The 13,113-nt window shown below is 39.1% G+C and overlaps 1 long non-coding RNA gene across 1 annotated transcript in view; it reads right to left on the reverse strand.

Moving 5' to 3' along the window:
- LOC130184901 (uncharacterized) overlaps nt 1-11,545 on the reverse strand; it is a 29,005-nt gene extending 17,460 nt beyond the window's left edge. The window contains exon 1 of the long non-coding RNA XR_008830072.1: nt 11,364-11,545. This is a non-coding gene — a long non-coding RNA (uncharacterized LOC130184901). The remainder of the gene's footprint in view (nt 1-11,363) is intronic.
- Nucleotides 11,546-13,113: the final 1,568 nt, after the last annotated feature.

Consider the following 13,113-nt stretch of genomic DNA (forward strand, 5'->3'; position numbering starts at 1 on the left):
TCTTTGACAGGAGGCAAACTCAGGTCTGCTGCATTGAAATCAGACAAGCTACATGTTCATCCACCACCCTGATCTAGGAATACTTACTTTCCATCTTTGCTTAGGGCACACCACTCCATGCCTTGGCACTGAAGGTTGGCATTTGAAGTAAATTGTGAGGTGTGAAATAATCCAATATGAATAGAGATGCTGGGCTGTGTTACCACTGAAAAGATGTCTAGCACCAACAGTTGGTGCTGAATGCTTGCTTAGATTCTCTGACAGTTTTTGAATGATTGAACCGTAATTTTGCCCATTTTAGACTGTACTTGATATAAGAAAAGTTTGAGTATGGCAGCGCATTTTAAGACATTCCAAATGCGAGACATTTGTCTTGTTTTGTTCAATGAAAAGAAGGGTTTTTGTAGAGAAGCATGTTTGTATCCCATCCTCACAGTGAAGTGAATGGTTCCTCCATATTAATTTACAAATTATACCATTTCTTCCATTTCGAGCTACAACCCACTATTGGACTGTGCGTGTCGAGAGTAGGTGAATGGCAGCAACCTGTAGCATTTGGTGCAGGTTGGTTTAGGATCAGATGTAGCTGCAGGAATGGCACCTCCAAGCCTTCCACTCAAAATATAGAATGACTATTTTTTATTCATAATTATAATCTATATCATAATTCATGTTTCAAATAGAAAATGAAAAATAAAGCACACTGGCATCTTCAGGTGACAGATGCAGCGGTTAACTGCTTGCTGTCTAAAAGCACCGATTACCTACGGTATTGAAAATCTAGCTGTGCACAGTGGTAAGTAAGCTAATGAGTATATTAACAGGAGAAGAAAATAATATAAAATGATAAGAAATTAGTTGTTGCTGTGCTGTGGATTCGCTGTTTATTGACCCCCATGACATGGATGGAAACATTTTACCGCTGTGCCCTTGAGCAAGGTATTTAAACATAAAGACTGTAATGATTTGTCGTTCCACACCAGTGTGTACACTGTTTGTTTGGCAAAGAATAAGCCAAATGACAATCCATTATGAAGCGCACACGATAAGCATCTAATATATTCTCTTCTGTTTTGAAATGCTAATTGGTAAACATTTACTCAATATGCATGTGTATGTCTGTGTGAGAGAGAAATGAAGAGACTATGCATAACATCAGGAAGTTATTTGGTTTGTTGCACAGGTGTATGGTGTTGAATAAAAATGTAACACTCATTTTCAAAACATAATTCTATGTGAGATACAGGAAGGGTTTATAGAAGTTATATAACTCTTTAGTGAATAAGCCAGCCTGGATCAGCAGGATTTTCTATGACAAATTGCTTATTCACCAAATCATCACATAAACGGCTTTGCCTGATACTCTGTATGACCATTCAATGAGAAAATACCAACTTGCCACCAATGTTTTTTACCCTTGGCTGCATTATCAATCCTCTTAGCAGGATGTGAGATTGGGCTTTTTGTCACGGTGCATTCACAGGTGCAGCAGCACAGTGGCGGGGATGGTGCGTCTCCACTGTGAGCAGATAACGATCACGAGCACCCACAGCTCATTCATGGCCCCGCACCAATGTCAGAAGCAGCCTTTTCAAGATGTTAGCGATTAGCATAGGTTGGCTTCGTCACTAATGACATTTCAGTGCGTACTCCAATGACAATGCTATCGTACCGCTCCCATTAGCATTCCAGCCACGCCAGGCCGGGTCAGAGGTGGCAGGCAGGCAGGCAGACAAGCAAGCAGGATGTCTGACAGTATGCCAAAAGCAGCACAGCTGTCCACTTTCCTGAAGACCACAAATGCCCTCTCAGTCATCCTCAGAGTCCTGGTGCTGTCTCACAGTCTGATACGCAGGTTGTTGCTGACTCACCCAGTGCGTACAGTGGCCACAAACAGACGGTGATGAATGATGAGCAAGTCAGCTGACAGGTCCCTTCTTCCATTTGAGTTATTTCCTCTGCAGATATGTGAGCGGAAGAAGGAAGAGACATAAGTGGAAGGTACGGTAGAGAGGGTGGGCAGCGGGAGAAAAGCAGTATTATGTAGCTCTTAAAAGTACTTTTCCCTGCTGCAGCTGCTTTCTGAGAAACAAGACATGATTGCAACATGAGAGAAAAGCTGGTCACAGAGTCCAGCTTAGTCCCAGAAAAAATGGAGCATTTCCTTTGATGTAAAGACACACACAAAATAATAGTCAGGGAATGACACATTTAAAGAATGCTAGGCAGCCTGTTTCTCTTGATCTCCCTGTCATATCATGTCATAAAATGCTTCCTTTAAAATGTTTTTCCTCTGAAATAATGCCATAATAATAATAATTGCTGAACAGGCATAGTAACAGATGCTGACAGGTAAGTTGACAGATTGCTGTTTTAAAGTCCACTGCGCTCAGTGAAGCAAATAAATAAATAAATAAATAATAGTAAATACAGCTTCATCTCAGAGATTAGATGCAACTGTTTTCAGCACCATCACTCGAAGCAGAACTCTCCGCAATTATTTTCAGCAACGCTAAGATTGAAATCCACACTGGCTACATGCCCATTACCATGACATTTGACCCCAAACAGGTGCCAGTGATGCCTCTGTTTGATGTTGAACACCGAGTCAGAAAGATGATCTTCGTGGTGAAACACAGATACTGTACGGCTTTACTCTGTTTTAAAAATTAAAACTGCAAACCTGTCCTTTAAAACTGACCTCCAATATCCGCATGTCTGTGTGTGTGTGTGTGTCTGTGTGTCTGTGTGTGTGTGTGTGTGTGTGTGTGTGTGTGTGTCTGTGTGTGTGTGTGTGTGTGTGTGTGTGTCTGTGTGTGTGTGTGTGTGTGTGTGTGTGTATGTGTGAGAATGTGTGAATGTGTGAGACTGTACCGTGTGGGTGTGTGGGGATGTGGGCGGATGGTTAAGGGAGGGCTGATACTCAAAATGGTAATCACATGTCTCGTTGCATGTATAATGAATCACTGAGAGTGAAATTGGCAATCTAAACAGCAGTAACATTTTACTTTTTACAGTTTATGTGGGGGGAAAAACATAAAAGATATTTACTATCATATATGACAAAGGCATAAAATTTTCACATTTGAGAAGCTGGAACCAGCACGTTTGGCCTTTGTGCTTGAAAAATGACTGAAAAGATGAATTAATTATAAAAACAGTTACTGGTTAATTAAAAAAGTCTTTATTTTCAAATAAAAAACTCGATTGATGAATCATTTTAACTTAATCACAATCTGATCTACAAAAAAATGTTTCTTCAAGCAAAAAATTGAACTGCTCTCCGTACAACTTTAGCATTGCACATCTTAGAAAGAAAAACAGGTGCAAAGTTCAGATGCAGTGCAGAAGAACAGTACTAGTAATCATAGTAAGTTAAAGATTTTGCAGTGGGAAGATATGACTTTTTGTAAATATTCTCTTTTGCCAGAGGCATCCCTGAGGGCAGGAATTCAAACGAGGCATACAGGAGGTGAGAGTGGTCCTTTCAAATAGTCTGGGCTTTGTTTCCAGTTCTTATAGCGAACGAATCCCCAGCTGACTCTGTGGTTTCCATGTGATTTCACTGACTGTGTATCCACTCTATAGTTAAAATGTTTTTTTTGTGTTTACAACTAACCCGTCCACACCAAGATGTTTCATTAAATGGTATGTTATCATACACTTGTATATTTGTTTTTTCAGCTTAAATGAAGCTTGCATACTTTGTAATGTTCAAGCAGGGAGAATTATCACTCTATTTTAGCATCACTCTGGATCTCCACCTCTCACTTATTATCATGTGAATTTTACTTGGATTGTTGATGACTTGCTTTCCTGTCATCCAGTGATTATCATGGCATTCATTTCCTCTCTCCCTGCTAGTATGTGGGGTTTCACAGCATCACATCTCCACCAACCCACTCTCACCAATATCAAGGCCCCATCTATTTACGCTTCTGCCCCTATAAATCTATCTAATCAAAACAACTGGCAATTCTAAGCGAGTTTGCACAAATCTACAATTCATACACAAGTGAAAATGTCTTATTGTCAGTTTTGTTAATGTGCACCTGATCAAATTTATAGCTAAATGCGTCAATCAGTGAAAGGTTGAAGCCCAAACCCAACATATCACTGCTGCCGAATGTGTCTGTCTGACAAATCTACAGGTATAATAGTATCTCCATGGCCTGCTTGGGAGGATCAACAGGCTGACCCATCGACCTAATGGCAGTTGCAACTTGCAACTTACAACAGTTTCAACAGCTCATGCACACAAAAATAATTTCTTGCCAAAGTTATCCATATAATAACGGCTTCCTCACCAACCCCTGTTGACACCTCATTGGATAATTGGATAGTGTGTGTCCTTTTGGCCTCTGTCAGTGGTGTCCTCTTGAGCACATGCTCCACAACAAATTAAGCAATAGCAAATCTCAAGAAGAGAATGAGTTTTACACTATAATGAATCATATTCCAATAAAAAATACAAAAAGAATAAATCATGAAGCTTTATAAAGTTGCATTAGGGTATTCAACATTACAAAACAGAGAGCTGTTATTCTTGTCAGCCTTTTTGGTAGATATCATCTCTCAGAAACAAGACTATTATGGGCAGAATGTTGATATTCCACAGGATAATTCAGACTAACTTTTAAATGCATTTTGCTCATACAGAAAAATCCACCTCTATTAAAGATTTTTTCTGGACTGTGTCTATATTTCCATGTGGAGGATAGCTTCATAGCAGTTGTCATTGTTGACATTAATTGGATGAGAGTTTTGCCACTCAACTTGATTTCATTTAAATTAGCACTGGTCACAAAGGGATCACTATCAAGATAATCAAATCATGTTTGGTTATGTTCCCATTGTTTCTCTTTGTGTCCCATTGTTTTCTTGATTAGTTTCTTTTCATGTAAAACCCTTGTCGGTTGTAACTATGATTACAAGATATAAGTAAACATGGCTTGATGCAAAGGCCTGTGTACACAACAAATATTTTTGGGCAAGACTGCAACAGTGGTTCTAGCCCTATAAACGCAAATGTCTGTGACTGAGAGAGTGAGTGATAGAGTTGTGTAATCACCACTGGTCAGCCAGGTGACTCGCTACGTTACGCCATTGGTTGGCCGGCCGAATGTTGGAGTTTCCCCATTGGCTGATGCTCTTTCAAAATGAATTGGCACGAACAGTTTCTATTAGAGAGGCATTGACAAATACAGTGACTTTCTGGACAAACCTTTTCTACTTGGACAGTTGCCATCCCGTGAGGGAGAGGCACACCTCTCTATCTGTGTCTGCTCTGTTCAGTGAGTGGCAAAGAGGTGGAGCAGCAGTTTGTCACCCAGACAGAGGCTGTTCGCTGTGTGAGAGACCAAATAACAAACATACTCTTTTGCTTATCTCTTTCTCTCTGAGTAAATATGAGTAAATATGGCCAAAATCACAGCACAGTAGTTGTGTTTAATTTCAGTGTTGTGTGTTCTGTGTTCCGGGGGATTTTATCAGGCAATGTTTTGGTAATAAATACAGGATTTTAGCAGTGCAGTAGCTGTAGCTTGGAAACGGCTTTGAAGTTTTTAAGGTTCTGTAAACGAGATTTTAAACAGTAACATAGCAGAAAACAGCTATTTTCTTTGCAAAGATATAGTGGAGCAATGGTGTCCTGAGCAGAGAATGAAGTCACACCCCCTCTGTATATGTTGTAATCTCAGTTTCTCTGTTCTTTGTTTTGGTATCCGGTCTGGTAGCACATGCATGTTAGTGCATGTACATGTGCATGTTAGTATATGTAAGTCCCTCGTGTAGCTAACTTGCTGTTACAGATATTAAGAATGTGTTCTACAAATGTTGCTATTGCTAGCTGGCTTACTGTCAGCATTGGTGTGAAGCATATCACAGCAAAACTAGCATGGGCTAATGGTTGTGGCTAGATCGTTTTTTGTTGGCTTTTGTGTACACAGTGTTTTGGGTTTAGTGGCCGAACACTTCTTGCCAAACGGAGGCCAGAAGTGTGGCTGACGACGCATTTGCTTTGGTCTGAGATGGCAGCGGCAGTGACGATCATTTACTGAACTACATAGGCCGTATTTCAGTCATTATTTTTGGTCCATTGTTTGACAGCAGAAACAGCAAGTAAATGAGAACAGCTTTAAAGGGAATGTGGCTGTAATAAAATGCTGTATATGTGAGCACAGACAGTAGGAGAGAAGCAAACAGGTAAAGGGCTGAAACCAGTTGCTGCAGTTAGTTGCAGATGTTCCACAACTACATCCTCAATTTTGCACATTGACCATATACGGTCCAGCCATATACTAGGTTTTGACCTAGTCTTGTTGAAAACTTCACTTGTCTATGTTTGCTCCACAAATGGTCATAGTACTTGTATTGTTTGACGTGTACAGTATACTGTAATTTTGAACATTTCCTTGTTACTTGGAGCTCATTATGTTGAGCTATCCTCTGTAAAGGGAAAACACATATTTTAGAGTTGTTTTGTCTTTTTGTCTTTATGTAGAAAAGTCTAAAGTCTCATTGGAAAAAGCCCTACAGCCATGAGACTGCTATATGCAGTAAAATGACGAAGATTAACTTTTATTTTATACTGAATACCATTTAATATATACACAATTAATTTGAGGGTGTAACACAGTCTTTAAAAAGAACTTGTGTGTTTTTCCGTACTGCTGATTTTGATCTTCAACCGTCAAATACTTTTAAACAATTAATTCATTCCTTGAGGGATATTATCTACTCATTTGATATGCAATGCTTTCTTTTTTTTTGTAAATGCTCATTAAAACCTCGCCTCAGGTTATATACACAGGTACATGGTTTACAGATGTGGCTCATCACATGCTGTGTGCATCAAGATACTTTGCACCTCTGAACGCAGACTCTGCATGACAAAATGCAAAAAATATTTCTATTCACTGAACCCCAAGCGAGGTCTTTGATGTAAGAATCTACAACTGTGGTAATATCTAGAGGATAATGATAGTTGATGTGCTAAATGAGGTCCAACATACTGCATAAACAGAAATATTAAATCATAAAATGGCAAAATAATAAGCAAGTAGTGGAAATACATTAACATTTGCAGGTACATGAATTAATTAGATACAGTGATATGATTCAAATCGAAAGTGTGCTTCAGTTTATCTTTTCTAATATTTTATGTTTTTCACAGCTCATTTCAAAATTACTCGTGGAAGAAAACAACACAATCACACTTTCATTTTAACCTTGGCTTTGAAATGGCTAAGAGGCAGGTATGTATGTGATTAATAAAAATATCTATATGACCAAGTGGCTTCATTCACAGTGTTCATGAGTCAATATAGATGCCATTGAAGTATATTATATTGAAAATTTCAATCATGTAGGCCTAGATACAGGCATACATACATACACTGTCCTGCTCTCCTCCTCAGAAGGACACAATTATAATGTGGCCTTTTAGGAGCTGTCGGTCTTTTGTTCAGATCCCCCTTTTTAACCACTTTCTGGTGCATGTGGCTGGAAATTGTTCTTTGAGCAATCACACCAGGGTCACGAACAAACCTGCTTAATGAGGTATTCATGCTTAAAACTCCAATAAGTCTGCACACAAATGAATCTATCATAAGAGTATTCAGTCAAAGAGTCCCACTTTGAAATATAATGGATGAATAACGAGCTCTAAACCAAGGATCTAGCAAAATACTCGAGTCTTAATTTAGTCTGCTAAATCTATACGTAATGATTTGAGCTCTGCCCTCGGCCCCTTCATTCAGGCATACATTAAAGTCTAGACAGCAGTGACCCCATATTAAAACCCTCTATTAAATGCTACATCTACTAAAATGAAATCTGAGCTGCAGCAGCAGTAGGAGCAGCAAATGTTTGCAGTAGTGTTACTGCAGAGTTTGCAAATGAGCAGTGCAACCATTGACCTCACCTCACCAGACCACAGAGGAAATGCACTATTGAGTGAGCACCCTCTATGTGCTGCCAGGTTACCAGATGTCGTGTGGCCCTTCCCCAATGAATCCCCAAATATGTAGCAGCATGCTAACTCAACACAAACACCAAAGACCAAGACTAATTACTAGCATAAACACCTTTACTGACATTTTTTAGGCTAATAATACTGATTTGAATGAGTTTTTCAGAAAGCTGTGAGAGAACCTTTGGAACGAACTGTCAGCTAAGCAATGACAACTGACAAATTAGACGGTAGGGGGTGTGAAAACAATTACTTCCGCTATTAAACCCTTTTCAACTTAATAATTATATCTGTTGTATTTCAACATGACTAAGAGTCTGTGGTCATGCTAGCAGCTCTGTTAGGCTGCACAATATGGTGACATGCTGATGTTTAGCAGGTAGGCTATAACTATCCTTGTTCACTATCTTTGCTTGGCGTGTTAACATACTAACTTTTGGTAATACAGCTTGGGCTAGTGACATATACTGTCAGGCAAAAAAGCTTGGTGAGGTTTTTTTCTGCAGTGTGGTCATAATCAGTGACCTTTTCACTTCAAAGCGATTAATAAATAACTCAGTTGCCAGTTCATTAGGTCCACTGAGGTACAATAATGCAGTCTAATTCAACAGGCCTGCAATAAATACAGTTTTAAAGAGGTGTTGACTCAATTTAATGACTATTTTGGCAGATGTGTTTTGTGGTGCTGTTGAAGTATATTGTATTATACTGAGAGGTGTTCCTAATATTTAATGTATCATCATTAATATAAATGAGGCTAGGTGGAATTATTATCAATTTATGGTCTACAAATCACAATTTTAGAGGAATTTTCACAATTGTGCTTCATTGTTCCGCCAAATGGCTTGAGTAAAAAAAGGTGCTGTGATTGATCTGCACACAAACTTAATTCTTAAACTATTTTTTTTTATTATTATTCAGTGCATTGTTCTTGCAGAAACTCAGTTTTATAGAGACAACAGATTTATGAGATCAGGGAACTCCACAGCAGTTAAATTGAAAGAAGAAACATCCACAGTGCAATTTTTACCCTTTTTTTCTTTGCAGTTGTCTTTGGGACTGGAAGACAGCACAAGGGGATATGGCTCATTTGTTCGATGCTAATGTGATGGAAAAAAGATGAGGTCAGCAAGGCATCGAAGTCACCAGAGTAGGATTGATTCCAGATCAGATCTCACTTACATGAGAAACACGGGTGTAAATGTATTGATTATGGGTGCTCAGAAATTCTCAGTGCCTTAGGCTAGATTAAAGCTGCTGTAGCCAGAAACAGCAGTGTCCTTCTCCTCAGGATCCGTCCTTCTCTGACAATATCATGATTATCAGGGATCAGACTCTGTCAGCTCTTCCCACCATTGGCTTCTTGGCATTAACAAGTGGTCAGCATACCTTTGCTGGAAATCACACTTGCTGAAGGTGTTTAATTAATAGCTACAACTTCCATTTGTGGGAGTATCCCCCAGGTATTAAATTCACGAAGCAGACTATTTTTTTGTTATTTACATGACAATGAATTAAATCCCTAACTCTTGACACACAGCACAAAAGTCTATAGCTCTGTTGCCAGCATTTATCTTCAAATGTCTCTCTCTTCTCTAATCCCTTCTCTTGTATTTTTACTTAATTTGGTAGAAATTTAAAGCTTCAAGAGTGAATCAGCTTCTGTGCAAATATGTAATCATTCACCATGTGACACTTTTAGACCTCAGAGGCGGCCCTCCTTCACAAGTCTCAATGATAATCTGCACTTACTTACATCATTGATTATGTCTGTAGAAGAGAAAGTCCACCGGGCATTCAATGCCGCTACTGCACAAAGACAGAAAAACACGAAACAAACAAGATTAATAATAGCCTGAGGTGCTCATCCCTGGGGCCAAGCAGCTAACAACTCTTGACAAAACAGGGTTTAGAACAGCAGATGGATTGTCTGTAGAAATGAAGGGAATGTGCAGTGGGAGTTTAATGAAGAGAGAGAGAGAGCTGGGTGCAGGCATTTCCCAGAGTCCCTTTGAACAAGCCTATGGAAATTAAATCAGCCCGTGACAGTTGACATCGACTGACTCCACCTGGGGACAGTGACCACAGATATGAAAATACACTAATCAGCCTTTGTTTCAGCTGAAGAAACGAATGCATTTAATAATCACAAACAATACTCTTGTGGTCCAATAAAAAGACAACCAGTCCTTGGGAGAGTTACTACTGGGCCGACTAAGAAATTGAACACAAGCATCAATATCTTTGTTGGCTGTGACGAGAAACGTGAGACGCATCTATTTATGAGAAGGGTAAAGCCAGTGAAGCATGTTCAGCTTCGGAAATTGTAATTTTCTGATCATCTTCAACATCAAAGCTTCCAAGCACCTTCATGTTAATTAAAACTCTCACTACTCAGGGGTGCTGATTCTGTGAACGACTTTGGATGAAACTAGAGGCTGAGAGGATAGCTAAGTGACATTTTATCACTGTGCAAAATTTGTGCATACAAGAGGACGTCACAATAAAGGACAGATCTGGTTATAAAAATGTGGGTCATATTTTTTCTTACCAACTTAACTGCTGATTTCTTGGAAGATACAACATCACTAAAAAGATGCCAGAGTCAGATGATCAGGAACTGAACAAACCACCAGATGAATTAAACTTATTCTGAAGGATATTATGCTTTTAACTTTTACATATAGTGTGTTATATAGGTTTTTGTGCATGTAAATGGTCTACAGGGTCATGGATCAAAGTTTACACCAAAGGGAGTAACTGTCAGGGCAAAACCCAATTTTCCTCTTTGTGTGAAAAGCCTCCTTGGGGGTCCATACATTACTTCCTCGTCCTATTGACTCAGTACATCTCTTTGTGCTGCCCACCTGCAAGCTTGGCACGCCCCCACACAAGGCACAGCTAATAACCACTCATAATAAAGACTTTCCTTTCATTTTGTAGCCATGCCGAAAAGACAGTGTTCTCAATCAAATCTACTTCATTTTTCCACGGTTCTCCACTGCTCCAAACATTATAGTGTGAGCCCATACTTCAAGGAGGACTGCTTCAGAAACCATGCACAATTAGACGCTTCATTTTCACAACTGTTATTTCTGTAATTCACACGTTATGTGGCCTAACAGGGAACTCAGGCTCACAGTGCGTCAGTCTGCATTGTTATTGTGGATTTTTTATGTTAACCGCGGCACCCTGGCTTAATCGTGTTAGTAAGTAGCAGCAGCAAAGATATAAACGTTTGACAGTATTGACATGTTGTACTTCGTTAGCTCAGATAAATTATCCACAATTTAACCGCTGAGTTTGTTCTTCAGTAACTATGCGCACAAAAGTCATTCAGATTTACCTGCATCGTAAACCAGCAGGAGGTGAAGCGGTGGAAACTCCCTACCTGTGGCCTGTTTGTCTGTTCCTCCATTATTTATATTCCTTTAGTCCGGAAGTCTCCAATCAACAAAAATCAAAAGGGTTTCTCATAAAAGTATTCCAAGTTATGAATACTGTCATCCAAAGTCTTTGCAGACTGTCCAGCGTCTTGATTCGCAGCGCTCTTCCTATTTCTCCCTCCTTCCGGCTGCCTGACAGTGGGTACGCTCGTTTTCTGCTCCAGTCCAGCTTGTGAAGGTGGATCAGGTCTGTCATCTTCTGGTCCAGGATTGGACTCAAAACGATAAGGCAGAACCGATGCCTCCACAACCGTTTATTTACACAAGACATGCGGAATTTAAAGAGCTCTCTTAAAGAGATTACAGCATAAAATGTACAGAAAAATACAGAAAAATTCAGAAAATTAAAGCATTAAAGCAGTAAAGTTATTTAAGTAGACACCTAGGATGAAATGATTAAAACTAAAATGGCAATAATAGGTCCTCTTTTTTTAAAACGAATGCAAGATTTTAAATTATTATCCAAACTGTTGTTAACATCCGCATAGTTTAAATACTGATCTCCAGGCTGTACTTTGTTTCCTGTGCAATGAGAGATTATTTATGACATTTAATGTGTGCTCAAACTCTGTTTTACCTCTAAATAAAGTCTCTTTTGGATAATCCCAAACTCCGCTGTAAACACAATAACAGAGTTTTGAGAGCATATGATGCTTATACAGCTGATTTTTCACATTCAGCTTAAATTGTGTGTAAACATTGTGTGGTTGGATTTGAAAATTCGGTTCAGCCGAATCCTCTGGCTCCTCCTGCACCATCGATGTAATAGGCAAGACTCCGAGGTCTATTTTGTACATTGACACAGACCCATAGTCCAACAGCAGCGTCTCATGGCTGGTTAGCTGACTAGCAGCTCTACATCCTCCTGCCCCAGCAACACTGAGTGGTGGTCAGTCATTCTCCCCTCATGTCTGCTGTCATGTCAGATTGCTTACACACCCATCCACACTAGCACTGCTTTACTGCTTTGCTCCATCAAGGCCACTCTTCCTCCCGAATTGGAACTGAACGTTGACAATTGGAGTAAATTGTGATGTGTGGATTCGGCCAAAAGCAAAGCAGGTTTATTTATATGGCACCATTCAGACACAAGGCAATTCAAAGTGCTTTACAGAGGAATTGAGATGCATTCGAAATAAGACAAAGCTATTAAATTTGCATTTAAAAGATAATAAAAGCAAGGCAATTCAAGGTGATTTACAGAGGCATAAATTGATTAAAAACATTCAAAATAATACATTAAGAAAATATAAAGATTGCATTTAAAATGCAAAAAAACAACAACAAACAAAAGCAAACACAAGCAAATAAATAGTTAGTTAAAGATTAAAAGGAGGTTATGTATGCAATTTAATGGTTGAGCTGCAAACAATAATGTTTTAAGTTGTAATTTAAATTAACTGACAGTTTTTGCAGACCGCAGGAATTCAGTAAACTTGTTCTGCAAATGGGGATCATAGAAACTAAAACCTGCTTCACCTTGTTTGGTTTTGATTCTGAGAACTCTGAGTAAACTTGTCTCAGATGACCTGAGGGGCCTGGATACATTTAATGTTTTATATACAATTAATAGGATTTTAAAATATATCCTTAGAGTAATTCTCAGGATACTGGCTGGGTTTTTCCACACTGGAATACCACCTGGCCCCATATTTGCTTTATGGTAATTTGATTAAACACATTAATTTGGGAATA

The sequence above is a fragment of the Seriola aureovittata genome, chromosome 2, assembly GCF_021018895.1.
Source record: "Seriola aureovittata isolate HTS-2021-v1 ecotype China chromosome 2, ASM2101889v1, whole genome shotgun sequence".
NCBI lineage: Eukaryota > Metazoa > Chordata > Actinopteri > Carangiformes > Carangidae > Seriola > Seriola aureovittata.